General features: G+C 39.6%; 1 long non-coding RNA gene across 2 annotated transcripts in view; it reads left to right on the top strand.

The window, feature by feature from the left end:
- LOC146545447 (uncharacterized) overlaps nucleotides 1-3832 on the top strand; it is a 32532-nt gene extending 28700 nt beyond the window's left edge. Inside the window, exons 4-5 of one of the 2 annotated variants that reach the window (XR_014886435.1) lie at nucleotides 271-315; nucleotides 975-3832. This is a non-coding gene — a long non-coding RNA (uncharacterized LOC146545447). Of the gene's footprint in view, nucleotides 1-270; nucleotides 316-475 lie in introns of both variants that reach the window. The other variant, XR_014886434.1, reaches the window with a different exon arrangement.
- The last annotated feature ends 16053 nt before the right edge of the window (nucleotides 3833-19885 follow it).

Below are 19885 nucleotides of genomic sequence, written 5' to 3'. Positions count from 1 at the left end.
TTTTTTTCTTTCAGATTTTCCTCCACACGCAAATTTCAAATTTTTTGGTTTTATGGTAATTTAATATGCTGCCAAATCTGTGAATTCTTTGCCCAGAGAAATTTCTTCAGTCAGCTGTAGATGACATGCTAATACTTATGACCCAGTGGCATCATTAACATCAGAATTGAATCAGGGCTGAGTCTGCTCCATGAGTGCTCTGCAAGTTGGTCATTAAATATTCTCATTTTAAAGACAGTCAACATCCTAGTTTTTGTTTTTCTCCCTCAGTTAGAAGAGTGCATTCAAGATGAAGTCAATAGAGTTATCATGATGGTAAGTTAAGAAGTTCAATATTCTGCCCTCTTGGAACCAGCCATGAAGGTAGGATATTAGCTTTTTCAGCCTAGATCATTAAACTCTTTCAAAAATGGGCTGTCATGCTGTTAATTACCCTAGTAACTAAAAGGCCGTGTGTAATTTCCTTTTTTCTCAGGAACAAGTTCAAAGTGATGTGGCTCGCTAATTTCTATCTTACCTGATAATGCCAGGCTTTTCATGGAGCCTACCAGACTATGTACAGAAAAAGAAGAGACATCAACTGTCTTGATTTTTTTTTTTTTTATTCTACTTCAGTGACTTGGAGTGGATGTAAACATATCATTGCTGAACTGCCCTGTACCACAGCTTTCACTGTAAGGCCAAAATAGCACTGTGAAACAATACAACTACTTTTTGTTTGAAGGATCTTTAGGAAACTGTTTAATATATGCACACGTATCTTGCTACTTTATGCCATGGTAACATAGAGTTTACATCTTTATCAACCGTGCAAGAGAAGGATTTGTCATCTCTGGGCCAAGCCTCCATCTGCCTCATGGTGTCGCAGGCAAGTCTACACTGTTCAAGGACAACTGCTGTGGAGGGATCTGAATGTATTCACCCTGCCTATTAGTTAGTATAACTGCTTAAACTCTGCTTCTTGTATTCCACAGACTTCTCCACTGTGTACCACCCTAACAGCACTAAGATTTTGTTCATTCAGTAAGATGTTTGCAGGTGAGTTTACATTTGATACTGTGCCATCTTTGAGCAGCCTGTAGGGGAAGGGAAAGAAACTAGTTCACTTGCAAAGGGCATTTTTAGTAGCTTGGCTTGCCACAGTAGTCTAATTCATGTGTGATTTAGGACAGTCATCTTTGTCAATGGAGGTTTCTGACAAGAGAAATGAGCACCATTAGATTGGCCTGCTTTGTTTTATGCACCTGGGATGATAAACAGTGCACATACTTTGAAGCCAGCTCTTCTCCCTTAGCACCTCTTTCTCCTGCTGGGGACATTCAGGGATCATTCATCTGGTTTGTAAGATAAGATGGTAGGCCCCTGGGGGCACTTTCTCTCTACTGATTGGAAAGTAAGTACAAGTAAACAGCTTAGATGTCAACACCCGTAGGCACATAAGTGAGGAAGCAGACAATCTCAAGATTACAGCATTTTTGTTAAAGGAACCATCTCCTCCTTCCTTGATCAGGCAAGTGATGATTCAATTGAAGATAATTTGTGTTGCCTGACATTGCAGTTAAGATATTTCAAGGCAGACACTTTACTTCAGTAAAACAGCATGAGGAAGGTATTTGTATTGGCACTTAGGCACTAAACTGTGTCCTAGTTGCCGGTGATGTAAACCTAGACTGACTTTACTAGCATTCCTCTGGATTTATTTGTTGCAGAGTTCAAGGCCTATAAGATACTTGGGAAAAAGAAGAAAATAGCCTCTGGAAGCTCAGAAGCCAGTGATGTTTGATCACTGTTTTCCTGTCCTGACGGGAAAACATGGGGAAAATATGTTAAGATGCACATACAATCAAAAGGCTAATTCAAGGATTTGGAGGAGGTTTTTGCTCTCTCATAGTTATCCTTTTTATTTAAATAATACAAAATAGTCACTAGATGTCTCCACTTCACCACAAAATATATTACGATATATTCCATTTAAAGCGAGGAAATGCTTGTATGCTTATACAGCCTTTTAAAAAATTATTATTTCTACTAAATAACCTAATGGAGATAATTAGAGTGTGAAGGATAAAAACTTGGAAAATAAAAAGGCAAATAAGATGGATATTGGCTACAAATTCACAAACCACAGAAGTCTTAGAGGCGGGCATTTTCTAACTGATAAAAGCAGAGTAAAGAATTATAGAGATACTGAGATACAAGTGCACACCTGTAACTGGCATATCACCTTAATTAAACCAACTTAAATTTAAACCAATACTAAGAAAGGGACAGGAGTATGGAGGAAATGGGGGGGCAATATTGCAGATAAATGAGGAATAGCCATCTCCTGTGATTAGTTATGATAGTGCTAGAGGTGGTGGAGGGAGTCAAAGATCACAGTACATATCTCAAGACATTTTTCTAAACAGATCATGAAAATGATGGCAGGTCTTCAGCTTCAAAAAAGGAGTGTGATACAGCAGGCAACATGCTGGCAAAGATCAGAGAAAAGCAAGCCAGCAATACCTTTCCCCATAGTACTCACTGCCATAGGCAGCAACAACCTTTCATCCTAAAACTGACTCATTTGATTTCTTGCATATGATTTTGCTCTGTCCTGGGACCTAAGGCTCCCATATAACATCTTGTTAATGGAAATCCCTTCTTTTAAGGTTTTTTTTTTTTTTTTTTCCCCTGAAATAGACAACATTAAGTTATCATTGTTGCACTAGGACAGAGCAGGAGCATGACAGCTTACAGTAGCCCTTTCACAGCCTTCTTTTTTCAACATATTTAAAAATGATTTTTCCTTGATTTTGAACTCTGCACCAGGGAGAATTAATTCATATACATTCGTATATATTGTAGACAAAACAAGGGTATAACTTAAAACTGTAAATCTCTATGGACCAGCCACTACATCACTTTATGTCTTCTACTTCTTAGCACAAGTTGATGAACTAACTAGAGCTGAACAGGTGTATGGCAGAAAAAGGCAATAACAGTGCCATCTAATGGAATATAGGCACTACAGAGCAAAAGCAGGTAACAAAGAAGGAAAACTGGATCTTTCCTTCTAACAGGCAGTGACAGCTCAAGAGGAGTGCAACCTATAAAAAAAAATGCTTCTCCTTTGGCTGGTAACATTTAAATGAGGGTGAGGAAGGATGGATTCAGGCTTCCCCCCTTTCAGTCACTCAGGTGTGTTGCTTGCACCTGAGTTCCCTGGGTTAGCAATGCCTTCTCACCTGGTGTTCAACTGTTGGTTCAGGCCATGACCTGGCAATTCTGCTGCAAGGTGAAACAACAGAATGATTAAAACATAGTCCATCTTTTCTTTCTTTCTTTCTTCTTTTTTTTTTTTTTTTTTTTTTTTCTCTCTTAAACAATTTATGAGGTGACAGATGCAAGTTTCTTATGCCTGGCAAATAAACGCTACATCTTCAGAAGGATGAAAGCTCTGCCATCTCATATCTAGCTACCATTTTTCTTTAAGAATTGTGTGTATTGCTAGAAGGAGGGTATGGAATTATTTTTATTGTTACTTCTGAATAAAATTTCTTTTATTGTGTAGTAGCATTCATAAATACTGACGCACTTTTGTGTGTACATTTAATCTCACTGAAACATACAAATTAATAAATAATATGAAGAATATCCAGCCCTTATCTCCTCATTTGACACAGCTCAGCCATGGAAGAACATGTGGCTGGAAAATCAGGCATAGTAAGCTGTCTGCAACTTGGCTGTTGTCTCACACATGCTTACTGAAAAGACTAAATATGATGCTGGACTGCAGCACATACAGGTAAAATGAATTCTTAAAGAAATCAGAGGCAAGGGAAGTATTGACACATGGACACACTTTCTCCACTGATTGCCTTGCTGACTGCTGTTGAGTTTTAGTAAAGAACAGCAACATGCCTGGTGTGAGAAGTCTATTTTGAGTGTGTCCCCAGTTTTCTAGAGAGACTAGAGACATACTGTTTCCTTCTGCAGTTATCAGGAGAAAACTTCAGGTGAGACGGTGAGACTACCTGTGATTATTTTAAATGTTTGAAGACCTTTGTAAGCCTCTGCAGAGCAGAATGCATTTATTACACATTGTATGTCATACATAGGACTAAAGTGAGACTGGGTTGTAATTAATGATTAGCTGTTTCATGACAAAAAGTAATACAGTACTTAATGCACAATGTTTAAAAAAAGCATTTATCTTAAAAGTTTTACAATGTATTAAAAAATCAGAACTGTTGAGAAACACCACTAGAAGCTACGGTACTTCAGGCAAAATCCCTAACCATATTAATATAATTTTGAATTGACAAACAGAAAGCTTTACTGCTGCTGTGTTATTTTTGTAGAAAGCATTATAGAAATTTATTGCTGATACTATTAGTATTTGCAGTAATATTGGTGAATGCTCTCTTAATTTGGATATGAGTTTGAAAGAGCTTAAGTGTTGAATACAGAACAGCCCCTTCGTCAATTCATCTAAATTATCATTTGCAAGCTTGGATAACTTATTTCTGATTGTGCAATCTGGAAGAAGTATTATATACAAATTGAGGTGTTATAAAATATATGAACAATGAATACTGTCCCCAATTTTTTCAGAGGGTGCTGCCATTTTTTTCAATCAGCTCCATCACACCATGAATTTAAACACAGTAATCTAGTATGCTACATGATTTAGTTGTAGTGCATCTAAGCATGGGCACCGTTATGCTACATTTGCCCGCACAAATCACTTGATAAAAGAGCTACTATCACAGAATCACAGAATAACAATTAGTAGCCTATATGATGACCAATATATATGTGGTGCTAGAGATGACAGACTGTGTTACTGAATTATATCCTGAGATGCTGTTGTTGGAGACACTAGTCCTGAATCAGCTCCCACTGATACCAGATTTACATTCAATTGCTTCCACAGCTAAATGCATTAAGGTTGTTCTTCTTCATGTTTGTTTAAATGAACTCAGAAGTCTGCATTTCATGGTCTGTATAGGTCCTTATAACCTGTGTGAATAAGGTAATAAGATAAGAACAAAATGCAATGGAATGTAATGAGTCTTGATAACTTGCATCAAGAAAGGCTTCTCTACTGAGTTCCTGGGAAATGGCTGTTTTAGAAAAGAGGACAAGAAAGGAGGATGTGTAAGACTGTTTAGGGCTCTTAGCTGCTACAATTTGATTGCTCCCTCTAGGATTTTGGGAGAAAAAAAGTAACCTTATACGTTGAATGAATTATACTTTAATAGAACTACACATTTCGTTATGCATCTGTCCAGATAGAACTAAGCTATCTTCTTTTACTAAAGGCATTCCCCATGTTGGCATTTCAGGGATCATTTATTAACGGTAGAAGAGAGTCTTGAATTGTGATCAACAGCCTTCAGGCAAGAAAAGTAACTGGCATGCTAATGAGTTGTATTTGGACACAGGCACCTCTTCCTCAGCTTTTTCTTCTGAAACTAGGGCTTGGGATGGTATGCTAAGGATATATATAATGCATGAATACAGAAAGCTGGAAAGTGAAGATACTGTCCAAATGTTATTGCATATAGTTAAACTGACAGACAGATAGAATGAGGCCATTTTCACCATGTGAATTACAGGGTCTCAATATTAAAAAAAAGGTATGTCACTTCCATAGAAGTATCAACACTTGTACTGTGGAAGAGAACAAAGGCAAATGACTACTTTATCACACAAGATTCTGAAACTCTACTTTATTCCTGTATTCTACCCTACAATCCACATCCCTATTTATACGATAAAATTCAATTCCTGAGTTTCCTGCATTATCACAACCTCAGAAGCATCAATTATTAAGCTAGCAATTTGAATGGCTGTAAAAGGGAAGGAAAAGCACTACTTTGCTTCCATATAGTCCTACCAACAGGTAAGAAGTAGTCTGTAGAACCAGCTACTTTCTCCTCCAAGAAGACAAGGAACAGCTGTTAAGATATTTTCTGTCCAGGTAAATGAACAGAGATGGTACGAGATACATGGTCCATGAAGGAGCTGGCTTCTCCCTGCTGCTTATAAAAAAAAAATCAAAAGCATCAAAATTAGCCTACATGCCTGCTGTTTTGCTTTTTTTTTTTTTTTTTGCACAGTTTGTGTTGGGTGAGAAATATATCTCTATCATCTGATGAACTTTGATATATTGAAAAATTGTACCAATACTTTTTCTAACACTATCTGAAGGCCTTCTGAAAAGAACGATTATAGGTATCCACTAGACATACAGGTGTTAGAGTTCAGACACTGCAGCAACTCTAAACGTTCAGCAGTGCTGCACCCAAATTTGCTGTTCTTGAACCTTGGTAGCATGAACATTGCAGCCCTCCCAGGACAGGTTTCCAGCACTATCTTCCAGGGGCAATAAGTATTGAAGTAGAATCTGCCTTATTTGCAGTTTCTTCCCTTATGTCAAGGGTGAGACCTATTTACACCCACAGCTTCTTTTCCTTCCCCTGTTGACTCATTGCATCTTTTATTGACCTCCTGTGGAGACATAAAAATTAGTGCAGGAAAAGTCAAAAATGGTAGTTCCCTTTAAGGATTCTTGTCATAACAGAGACAACACCAACTGGAAATAAATTGCAAGTGAGATGATTGCAAAACAAGATCTGAGAACTGGTTAAACAAACTTATCTTGAAGGTATATGGCAGGAAATGCTAGCTTAGCACCTGCATTTGAGTCTTGTTCGCTGGACAGAACAAAGAGTGATAGAATTTACAGGATACAAAGATAGCTCTAGATGAGCAAAACAACAAACTCTGAACCCAGATTACAAAGTGTGTGTAAACAAAGGAAACAAAGGGGGTATCTAATGGAGAGGGATGAGTGAGGCCCCATCCAGAGTACTGTGTCCAAGTCTGGAGCCCCAGTACAGAAAGGACGTGGAGCTCTTGGAGTGGGTCCAGAGGAGGGCCATGAAGATGATCAGAGGGCTGGAGCACCTCTCCTATGAAGAAAGGTTGAGGGAACTGGACTTGTTTAGCTTGGAGAAGAGAAGGCTTCAGGGAGACCTCATTGTGACCTTCTAGTACTTGAAGCGTATAATCAGCAGGAGGTACAACTGTTTATGAGGGTGGATAGTGATAGGACAAGGGGGAATGGTTTTAAACTGAGGCAGGGGAGGTTTAGGTTAGATATTAGGAGGAAGTTTTTCACTCAGAGGGCAGTGATGCATTGGAATAGAATGCCCAGAGAAGTTGTGGATGCCCCATGCCTGGAGGCACTCAAGGCCAGGCTGGATGTGGCTCTGGGCAGTCTGGTCTGGTGGTTGGTAACCCTACACATAGCAGAGGGGTTGAAACTAGATTATTGTTGTGGTCCTTTTCAACCCAGGCCATTCTGTGATTCTATGATTCTATGATTCTATGATTCTATGATTCTATGATTCTATGTTGACTTAGCCACAGCACTGTAGTCAAACAAGAGCAATCTTCATCTTTGTACCAGAACATCTGCTATTACCTTCTAGAGACATCCTCTGTTGTATAAATTATTGGTTGCTGTTTTGTAAGATGCATAGTCTGCAAAAAGATGCATCACACTTTTTTTTCCACCAGCTGTTCCCCAGGTCACAGATAAGGGCATTCCACAAGATCAGAACATGCCTTTAAACATTGCTAAGCATATGGACCCCTACAGAAGAGGTCCTGGCAGGTTCACTGCTTCAGTGCTTTGCAGAATAAAAGAAGGAGAGAAGGCAACATGGCAGTATGCTGGAAGAGGTGTTAACTAGGTCCTTCCTAGGATGTCATCACCAAACAAAAGAAAAGCGTCTTTAGTTTTAGTAATCATATTGAGTTTGTATTCTGTTCTTACACTACATGTACATACAGGCTCTGCTGTTACACAGGATTTAGGATCAAGAAATTACTGGATGAGGTGTTCTGGGAAACTGTTCTTAGGGACATAGAAATGGAGAAGAGATGGCAACTATTTAAAGACACTTTTCTGAGAGGACAAAAGTTCTCCATACCCCAGCATGGGAAATCAAGCAGAGGAGGCAGAAAACCAGCAAGGTTGAACAAGGACTTGATGGTCAGGCTAAGGAAAAAAAAATGTACAGGCAATGAAAGCAGGGATAGGTGTCCTGTAAAGAATAAAGGGATGCTGCCTGAATATGCAGAGATGGGTCAGAAAAGCCGAAGTACAGATAGAACTGAATTTGGCAAGGGATGTGAAAAATAACAAGAGTTTCTTTAGATACACTGTTCAGCAAAAACAGGGAAAGGAGTGTGTACCTCCTTCAAAAGGCATGGAGAAGACTGAGGTACTCAACAATTTATTTGCCTCAGCCTTCACTGGCAGTTAGACTTCCTATGTCTCTCATGTCTCTGAACCTCTAGGTAGAATCTGGGGGAGCAAAACCCTTCCCACTCTAAGAGCAGAGCAAGTCCAAGACCACCTCATGAGGCTGAGTGTGTACAGGTCTATGTGGTCCTGAAGGAAGTGGCTGATGTGTTTGCCAAACCACTCTCCATTGTATTTGTAAAGTTGTGGCTGTCAGGCAAAGTCCATGGAGACTGGAATAAAGGGAACACCACTTCCATTTTTAAAGAAGGGGAGAAAGGAAGACCTGTGAGCCTCACATCTGTGCCAAGGAATATCATGGAGCAGATCCTCCTGGAAGACATATTAAGGCAAATGTGAGATGAGGAGGTGTTCTGAGACAGACAGCACCCCTTCACCAGAGGCAGGCCATGCCTGATCAAGCTGGTGGCCTTTTATGATGTAGTGGCAGCATTGGTGAACAAAGGAAGGGCAACTGTTATCATCTACCTGGACTTGTGCAAGGCCTTTGACATAGTTCCATACCACATCCTTATCTCTAAGTTGGAGAAATATGGATTTGAAGGCTGAGCTATTCAGTGAATTGTTTGTTGGATGGTCACAGTCAGAGGGTTGTTGTCAATGGCTCTATGTACATGTGTAGTCCGTGATGAGTAGTGTCCCCCAGGGATCTGTCTTGGAACTGCTGCTCTTCAACATCTTTATCAATGACATAGTCATTGGGATGGAGTGCACCCTCAGAACTACTCACCAAGCTAAGTAATACATGTGGCACCATAGAAGAAGGGATGCCAACCAGAGGGACCTGGACAGGCTTTAAGAATAAGCCCATGTGCACCTAATTATGTTCCACAAGGCCAAGTGCAAGGGGTTGCACTTGGGTCAAGGTAATCCCAGATGTGTACACGAAGGGAGAAGAACTCATTGAGAGCAGCCCTGTGGAGAAGGACTTGGGGGTCTTGGTGAAAAGCTGGGTATGAGCCAGCAGTGTGCATTGGGAGGTGCTCGGGGAGGTGGCCAACCGAGCAAGGGAGGTGATTGTTCCCTTCTTCCTCATGAGGTACTTGGCTGGAGTGTTGTGTCCAGGCTTGGAACTTTCAGCACAAGCAGGATGAGGAGCTATTGGAATGGGTTCAGAGGATGGCCATGAAGATGATCAAAGGACTGCATTACCTTTCTATGAAGAAAGGCTGAGGGAGTTGGGCTTGTGTAGCTTTGAAAAGAAGCTACTAGAAGTTCCCTTCCAGTACTTGAAGGGAACTTATAACCAGGAAGGGGACTGTCTTTTTACATGGTCTAAAAGTGATAAGACAATGTAGAATGTCTCTAAACTAAAAGAGGAGAAATTTAGGTTTCTTGTTAGGAAGAAATTTCTTACTCAGAGGGTGGTGAGGCACTGGAACAGGATGCCCAGAGAAGTTGCGGATGCCACATCCCTGGAAGCATTCAAGACCAGGTTGGGTGGGGCCCTTAGCAGTCTAATCTGAGAGTGACAACTAGTCCATAGCAGTGGGTTGAAACTGGATGATATTTGAGGTCCCTTCCTTTATAATTCAGCCTTAGGGAAACAGGATTCCACTCTGAAATCACAACAGTAGTTCAAGTCACATAGGAAAATTTGCACCACAAATCAGTTGGATCCCTGGGCTGAATTGCACATCCTGTTGCACAAAGTCTTTATTCATGTTGCTATTTTGTCTACTTATGTCTTCCCATGCAATGGAGGACCTACTATCACTGTCAAACTCACAGATAAGGCGTCATCTGCAGTTTTTAGCAGATCTACTCTGTATGTGACTTGAACTGATAGCTGTGCTACACCTATGACGTCACTAACCGAAATTACTCAGCCATGACCATTAATAGCAGAGAAGGTGTCTATGTGCCTTTGGGAGTGCATAGTGAAGAACCTGAGCACATTCATTTGGCTATCTCAGCTGTGTCACTTAAGTTCCAGATAATCAAGCTCCAATTGCTGGGCAGAGAAATCCCAGATAAAAACACGCTTTTCTGAGACAGCAGATGTTAAAAGGAGGTCTAAACTGGCACGTTTTCATGCTTTGCCAAAGAGTCTTAAAACTCAAGGCCAAAAAATCGCTCCTCCCTGGAACCTCTGATATGTGGCTGACAAGCACACAGTGAGCCCTGCTGTTTCATGGGCCTCAGCAGAGTTTGTATACAGTTAGCTAAGTATATTAGTCAAGTGGCTGAAAGGAAAGAAGAGAGTGATAAAAGACTCCACTTGGAAAAGTCGTAAGACTGAAGTGACTGAATAAGTGACTGAATCCTCAAACAAGCTTGGTCAAATGGACACAGAGATTCAGAATGCAGCTATGATCCAAGTGTATGAAGCATGGAGATATTTGGGCAACATTTTCTCTCAGCAACAAGAAACTAAAAATACTATGACTACTGAATGATTAGATGTGAAAAGATGACAAGGTCATAAGTAGACTGAACAAGACTCAACTTCTGGAGCATTTATAAATGCAAAGCTGATCAGTAGACAATAGTGTGTAGTCACAAGCAAAAGTTGTGTTTGGATTATGGTGATATTAATATTACAAAGCTGCAGTTGTGTGTCTATCTAAGCAAATCAGGATAATTCTGTGTAGCTGAGTTTACAAAAAATATCAGTAATTTATTTTAAGACACACGGCACACAGTGAAAGAAGTTTTCTTTTTAAAACATAATTTTAGTCTGCTAGCTCCTCTGCACTATTTTGTTATGTAATATACTAGCAAGGGGTCAAAGGAAAATTGCAGACAAACACTTCTCAAAGGGGCACAGGAAAAGGACAAGGAACAATGGCACGAACAGCAGCCTGGGAGACTGTGGCTGGATAGAAGGGAAAAAACTTCCTCATAAGAGCAATGCAGTGCTGGGAAAGTTGCCCAGACAGGCCATGGGAGAAGAGAGGAGAGGAGAGGAGAGGAGAGGAGAGGAGAGGAGAGGAGAGGAGAGGAGAGGAGAGGAGAGGAGAGGAGAGGAGAGGAGAGGAGAGGAGAGGAGAGATAACATTACCTTAAAATGGAAACACTGTTTTTTTTTTTCCACTAGCTCAATAAGACTCACACTTTCTCAGAGTATAGGTGATTGAATCTTGATGGTTTTGAATCATTTAGAAGAGAGTCATGAGATAAAAGTCTCCTTAGGTATGTATGAAACAGTGGAAAAGAGAGTCTGAGAGCTCAAGAAACCTATCTGAACTTTTAGTTCTACATTATGGACCAAATTAACAAAAAAAAGGAAAAATGTATTTCATATACAGAGCACATGTATCCTGCTGTAAATGATGCTAAGAACTTTAGGGACAGGCAAAGGAAACTGATCACATTTAGACTGGTCATGCTTTTGGTATGCAGGTTGCTACATAGGTTGCTATGAAACAAACCTTATCAGTATCCACTTAACACTATCCTTATCTACATACTGATCAACAACAATTTAGTTATGTTGTATATAAACTTTACCTGAACAGTACTTCTGAGTAATTTGTTCCATGACTATTAAAGATTCATTTTTCTTTCCTAAATACTTTTGTTTCTGCACTTAACATATTTACTTAACACAGTACTGTCAAGAGTAGGAAGGGGAAAGGTCAGTAATATAAGATCAGAAAAACTAAACTTTTTTTAATTTTAATTTATTGGGTTATAATGATCCCATTGAATATATCAGGAAACAGGAATATGCTATTTAACAGAATAGAAACATCATTTTCCATCAACACATTTAGGTTTGTAGAGCCTATCTGTGTAGAATTCTAAAGGAATTTTGTAAGTGGCAATAAAGCACAAAACCAATAGCGTAGCTCTTAAAAAGATCTTTGTATGCACAGGCTTTGTGTGTTTATGTTATGAAAAGTATTTTTAGGTTTTAGAAGGGCCTTAAATTCCAAATCAAATCTGTACTTTTTCTTTTCAAATTAGAAGACAGAAACACTGTCACTAAGCATTCTGCAGCAAACATGGGACTCATGAACAAGAAGTTAAAAGCAACTCAAATTTTCTGTCTGTGAAGTTACTGGGTGAAGCAGGGAACAACTCAAATCATTTGTGAGCTGACACCATTAATATCACTTAAATTGAGTTACAAAACAATTGTAGTACTTAGTGGATGGAGAAGGGTTTAGAAATTGAGTTGCCTGGTTGTGATTACATTAGCCCCAAAACATCCGTGTATCTTGTTTATATTCCTTTTTATGTGAATAAGTCATGTAGGATCATTAAATGAAGTAATTTCCTTCCTTATATCTATTTCTCAGCCTTCCTCAGAGCCATAACACAGCATATGTAAACTTTTGAAGGCAGGTAAAGCAAATGTATTAAAACAACAATTTCTATAATCCACGAGAATTTACTCATCAATGGCAAGCAATCATTTATGCAGATGTAGCAGTGGTACCCAGAGAAAGACCTCATGTGCCTTCTCAGAAGTCAGCCCAGGTAAAAAGCATAATCAGCTCTTGGATGCATACTGTTTTCTCTGTCTTTCTTTCACTCTCCCCCTCTCTCTTCTTTTTTTGAATTGTCACTTGATGATACTAAAAGAATGCTATAAAACACTGCATGCAGAAACTATGGGAAGGATCAAAGTTGGAAACAGTGGAAGAGTGCCTAATGAGATTCAAATCAGCAAAGTTGCTTTTAGTTCAATATTGCTGTAGAACTGTGTCTTGATTCTGGCCCATTGTAAGTAACAGAATGAGAAACAGAAACTGCTGATTTGTAAATGATGAGCTTTTTTTCTTTTTAAATACATATAAAGATGCACACTATGTTTGAAACTGCTAGGATATGCTCCATCAAATTAACTTAGTCCAAAAATTAGATGCATTTTATGATATCTTCATGGAAAAAAAGCACTAGACTAACTTAATAAGAAAACTAATGGCATTGAAATTGCAATCACTGTCACTGAAGGAGACTGAATTAGTCCTAAGACCTTACTGCCCTTCCTCTTTGATTTTCCAGTAGTGATTTTCCTATATTATCAATTCATGATCACTTCCTACATTTGCAACAAAAGACCATTGGATTAAGTCAGTATTTAGGTAAATAAAATTACTTAAACTATAAAGAGAAATACATTTTCCACTACTTGGAAAAAATGAAATTCAATCAGTATAGCATTTTGTCAAAATCCTGTATCACTGCAAATATTACAGTGTCCCAGTAAGGGCAAATTGAAAATGCATAGCAGTCAGAATAAGATGATATTATCATGCTTCCAGTATTCATTGCTAATTAGTTTATTTAACAACATCATATAACAAACAATTTTAGAACACATTCAGCTTACCCCGATGATTAATAATGCTGATAATGCTCTGAATGCATGTAAACAAATGATAACTATTTTTATATTTTTGCAAAAGTATTATCTCAGGATAGTCAGGATGAGTTTATTTGAATTAGATATCCAATGGAAAAATCTACCTTACACTGTCTATTCCTGCATTCACAGTGGTTGTTTGTACTAGTGTAACCTATTCACACAAAGCATTCTCTCAGGATTTCACTCAGTTTCTAAGATCGTATCATTATTTGCAAGGGGAGCCTGACAGCAAATCTTGATTTGAAGGCATACAGAATCAACCCTTAATCAGCCTTAATCAACCCTGCTCTCTGAAGGAAACCTTACATTCGAATTTGCCAGTTTTAATTTCCAATGAATATTCTCAATAATGCACTCAATTATTTCTTCCACGAATTTATGAAAACAGATTCATAAGTCATGAAAATGCCTCTTGAAAATAGGAGGCATTATTTTCAGAGCAGTCCTTGTGCATCAGCAGCTATGAAGCACACCAAGAAGTGGTACCTCAGGTCTATTGTACATATCAAGCAGTGAATCTTGTATTCTTGCAAATGTTCTTTTCACTACTGGAGTGCATGATTCCTGCTGCACAGGTTTTATGTCCCTCAACAATTCTGAGGGGCACAAGTGAACCTCTGAATTATTCCTGCCCATACAAAGATGCTCAACTCCCTTCTGTCTTTCTAAAAAATCCTCTGAAGTGCATTGTGGCCCCTTTTATACACATGTTCACCCAAATGAAAAACATAATTTTTATGGTAGATTGCTTCCCATTTATTTATGTATTTCCAGACTCTAGGTCAATTTCTCTGTGTGGAACTTATTATCTACTTACAGCAGAAGGTGTAGAAAAAGATCTCCAAATGGAGAGGTGAATTGCCAAACCTTAGAAAGGTGGATCTCCTAGAAAAAACATATCCTTGCTTCTTCTCTGCTGGATACTCGGTACTTTTTTTTATATTCAGACTTAATGAGGCCTTGTACAAATGGAAAATGAATACAGTGTATTCTTTATACTTTATCGTAACAAAGAAAATCAAACCAACACTTCCACAATAATTTTGAGCCTTGCTCACTAATACAATATAGTCATAAAGCACAGTGGTGGTGGCTGTGTACAATACAGAAGTAAAACAGGCCGGTTTGGGACAGCTGTTTTGGTTGTGTCCCCTCTCAGTTTCTAAGCACCCCCATCTCCTCACTCACAGGATAGCATCAGAAGTTGAAAAGTCCTTAGCTCTGTACAAATACTGCTCTGTAACAACTAAAAACATTGGTGTTATCACCATTGTTTTCATTGTAAGTCCAAGTTACAGCACTGTACTGGCTATGATGAAGAAAATCAATTGTATCCAGCTGAAAGCATTACAAATGTGGGGCTCATTTCTCTGAAATCTGCCATGGTGCTCAGGTTTTAATAATGTATTTTTTTTTCCATGACATTTCTAATACTTGAACATCCTGGCTATTACATTTTAAGTAGCTGCTAACTCTTGAGCCATTCCACAGATTTAAGAAGAGAAAAAAAGAAGGCACTTAAATGCAGTACTTAATTAACCTCACTCTGAGTAAAGCAAGAAAGTGAGTTTGCAGCCTGTCCCTTGATTTCTTAGCATGACAGCATGACAGACACTGGAGAATAACAAAGATGCTAACTGCACCTGTCAAGAGTCAGGTTACAAAAAGTCCTTTCATTATAACCTTCTGCACTAATGGTTTCTCCAAAACCTTCTTCAGGATTCAAAACTTCTGATGTTTGGACTCTACCTGTAGATAGCACTGATGGAAAAAGAAACCACATTTTTGTTCTGTAGTTAAAAAGAATGTTCAGGAAAACCAGACCATTAAGAAAGGCCTGATAAAACACAGCACATACTCCTTACCCCTCTAAAATTCTACCAGATTTGTAAAACATACTATGTCCATAATGCAAATGCTCTGTAAACTTTGCAGTAGGGAAACGCAGAAAACTTTGTTTCCCTCCAAAGATACTATACGGTTTCTGTTTCACTGTCCTTATTTCAGCATTTCCACAAAAGTGCTTGAGCAATACAGTTAAATGCTTTTGTTTAAGTCTGCCATTTTTGAAGGGTTAAAAAGGCTTAAAAGTGTTAGAAAATGAAATGTTTTGAGGGCATGGATGTCAAATATCCTGTTTCATGTAAATACTAACATTATGTTTAAAGTTTTTTATATTTAAAACCTGAAAATTCGGTTTTGCTTCGGTCTGTTAGTTTTTTGTCACTTCTCAGAGGTGTCAAAGGCCTTCAGAGTGAAGTTTTTTGCTCTCTATGACACTGGTTTTTAGCCCAGGGTGATGGACGAATGCCTTTCAAGATTTCAAAGGCTACCAGAGTGCTCCATTCTTTTCCTGGGGGCTCTGGAACCCTGTGAGTGCTTCTTACAATGGTGAAAGTACAACAGGGTTGAATTCTGTGCTATCCGTGGTCTTTTGAGTATGCTACTGATTGGTGCAGGTCCTCCCAGTGCCTCTTGGGATATTTAAGTTAATGAATGGACAAGCCCTCCTCATAGGTGTCAAAATGCACCTGAGTGCAGCTCTGTGCTCTGTGTGTTATATGCAAACCACTAACATAATAGCGTGTAAGTGACTCACTATTCAGGGGTCTGGTGAATGCTTCTCTGGAGGTCTCAAAACACAGAGTAGTCCCAAGACTTTCCGGGTGATTCTATTTGTCCACACACCTGTGAATGGCAACAGACAAAATCTGTGGCCACACAGCGTCTTCCAGTGATGCACTGATGGAATTGATAAGATCACTTGTGAAGAATGCAGGAAAAATAGAGAGCGGTTCCCAGAAATGTGAAAATGCATCAGAACACAGTTCTGTGCTCTAGAGCTCCTAATTCTGACCACATATTTGCTGGCTCGAAAGTACTTCAATGTGCAGTCCAGAATACCAGTGAGTTCTTCTAAGGGATCTCAAAGAGGAGCAAAGTCCTGGGACTTTCTGTGAGTTTCTATTTGTCCAGGACTCTGAAAGTTGCTTTTGATGAGATCAGTGGTGGCAGAAATTGTTTTGGTGAGGCTGATGGGACTTGCAGTGAGTATAGTCGTAAAACAGAAAACAATGAGTTTCCTTGTAGGGCACCTAGGATAAACATGCAAATGCTTTGCAACAGCATCAGAGTGCAACTGAGTTGACTTTCATGGTCTTCCACAAGTGCTATTGCTCAGCGCAGATCCTCCTTTTGCCTTTGAGTGGCTTCCAGGGAAACTGGTGTGTAATCCTCAGAGGTGTCAAAGGGCTTCTAAATGCAGTCCTGTGCTGTTCTTAATGTTGTTTTTCAGTCCAGGGGGGTGGATGTGTGCTTTTCAGGGCTGTTGAAGGGCATCCAAGTGCTCCACTATTATTCTGGAATTTTAAGTCAATGAGGGCTAACAAGGTGAATCTCTGAACATTTTTCTGGTGGTGAAAGCACCAGTAACTCTCTGTTCTCCTGCTGAATGTGATCCTATGTGGTGTGGATCCTCACAGTAACTTTAAGTAGTGCACATGGGAATCAACAAATGTTCCTCAGAAGTGTTAAAGGGTTTCTGAGCACATTTCTGAGTTTCTGTGGTCTGTCTTTGAACTTGATGGGAGATCACATAAAGGTGAACTGACCCTAGTGGGAAAACTGTTGATAGAAAATATTGCTAAAATATCTGCTAAAACACTGACAAATGAAAATGCTTCCAATCTGAGAAGTGCTAGCCTGGGAACCAGGAGCATCCTTCAGAAACGCAGCTGGACTCTTGAGTTGCAGGAAAGTACATCGCCTCCCAACTTGGTGTCATCTGCAAACTTACTGGGGGTGCACTCAATCCCCTAATCTAGGTCATCAGTAAATATATTAAACAAGATGGGTTCCAGTACCGACCCCTGGGGGACACCACTTATAACGGGTTGCCAGCTGGACTTAACTCCATTAACCACTATCTGCTGGGCACGGCCTGTGGACAAACACAGAAAGAGCAGGGGAAAGAGGAGAATTTCATCACAATGTTAAACGCTATGGCCTGTTCCAAAGGGATAACGTGTGGAGATTGTAATAGGTATACACTTAAACTGCTGTAACTCATTATTTGAGTTTGCATGTTATATGAAATACTAGAGCAGGAACCACTCAAACCAACAGAGGAGAAACCATGCAAGTGCAACATTGACGTAACCTGAATCAGCTTTGGAGTTGAGTAACTCCAGGCAATACTTTCTTATCCTGAGCGATCACCAAGAAACAGAACACAAGTTATGGAATAAATGAACTTAGTAGACATTTTATGGACATTTTACAAATATAGCCCATAACCTAAAGGGATGACATCTGCATTTACACCAAAAGATAGGGAGTGCATGGAGTGTGGTTAATGAGGATATGTTGAATAGTGTGGAACCTGAGCATGGTTTAAATGTTATAGAATATTGTTTGGTTTGTATTGGTATATTGTACTGGTATATTGTACTGGCTTTGTCTGGGATAATTTTCTTCTTTAGAGGCTAGTATGGATTTAGGATTAGAATTATGTTGATAACACGCTAATGTTTTTGTTGTTGCTGATCAGTGCTCCTATTAAGTCAAGGACTTTTCAGCTTCTCATGCTGCCCTGCCAGCAAAGAAGCTGGGGCAGGGCAGGGGAGTTGGTGGGAGGGGGGAGGGCACAAAGAGCAGTGGGACGGGGAGAACCAGGACAGCTAGCCCGATCTAGCCAAAGGAATATTCTGTATCACATGATGTGTTGCTGAACAATAAAAATGGAGGGAGTCAGCTGGGGAGGGTCTGTGGTCTGCTTTTGCTGGGGGGCTGACTGGTCATTTGTTGGTGAATAGTGAGCAAATTACTTGTTTTATATAATAAGAGTCTTCTTCTGTCTTATTAAATTGTCCTTATTTCAGTCCACGGGTTTTACTTATTTTTCCTGATTCCCTCCCCCATTCAGCTCCTAAGAGGAATGATCGAAAGGCTGTGTGGTGTTTAGCTTCCTGCTAGGTTGAACCACTACTGTAGGCAAGAGAAAATAGCAGTGAGACCTTATGTTCATAAATGTAGTAGAGTAGTGTCCTTTCACTGTTCTGGGATGAAGAGCTTTTATCAGTCAGATTGCACAGGGCCAGGAGATAAGGAGCAGCTCAGAGCTACATTCAATGCAGTAGAATAGGCATCAAAGGAGTGTGTGTAATAAGAAAATTTTACTGTGATGCTGTGTACTGATGTGAGCAATGACTCGATGTTATTGTGGAGTATGAAGTATATGAAGTATATTTTTCTGAGTAGCCTGCTGAATGAGACTTTTCCTCTGGTAGCCCAGTGAAGTGAGGTATTGAGCTGCATTTTGCATGGAAGAAGAAAATGTATGTGGGAATGCTGTTATAATGGATAGTGTCATGGTTCTGGCCCAGTTCAGCCTAGTTCCATGACTAATGCTGAAGGCGAGACCTCTAGGGAGCACACACTGCAGAGATGAGCAGAAAAAGGGGGAACAGTCTCATGGCTCCCAGTTAGTTTTATCTTTCCCTCTGTACAGAAAATGGAAGTGGAATAATGAAGTCTTCTGGAAGCTGTAGTTCATTCTTTCTCTTCTGAGAGCAGCTACTGGGAACTATTAACAAACCATGCGGCATTAACTCTTTAACTCCCAGTGTGCTACATGATGTTACAATGTGGAATATCAATAACAAAAAATCATAAAACCATGACAGATAGGCAGCAGAACCTGCTGAAGAGAAAAGGGCTGTTACTGTTACTAAAGTTACTGTTACAGGTTCATACTCAGTGAAATGAGAGTAAGGATTCAGAAAGAATTCCACTGTCAGGAAATAAATCAGTCTCTTGTATAACTGGGACCAGCTGTACAGGGAGCAGCTTTTCAGAAAAAGACTTAAGTGCCAAAGAGGTTGGAGCTGGAATAGACTGCAATGCCTGAGTCAGAACTACGTCTTAGTCTGAATTAGTTATAATGGGACTACTAGGACCAAATGAGGGCTTATTCTCACTCATTCACCACTGAGAAAGCTGCTTCAGACTGAATACACTTTAAGCATTCTGCAGAAGGGAGATGTCAACAATGTGGAGTGACAGGAGCAAGTACAAGCTAATGACTTTTCCTCATTAGCCTTGAAGCCACACCACTCCAAGCCAGGAAAGGGAAACCAATGACGCTCCTGCTGAGCTGGAGATCACTAGAGCTCATCCCTATTGCATTGGGTCTTTATTGATGTGATAGTCAACTGCCACAAGACAACAAAAAAAAAGTCTGT

Source organism: Meleagris gallopavo, chromosome 1 (genome assembly GCF_905368555.1).
Source record: "Meleagris gallopavo chromosome 1, MGAL_WU_HG_1.1, whole genome shotgun sequence".
Lineage (NCBI taxonomy): Eukaryota > Metazoa > Chordata > Aves > Galliformes > Phasianidae > Meleagris > Meleagris gallopavo.
Note: the sequence above shows the minus strand (reverse complement) of the source record. Positions and strands in the feature narration are given on the sequence as shown.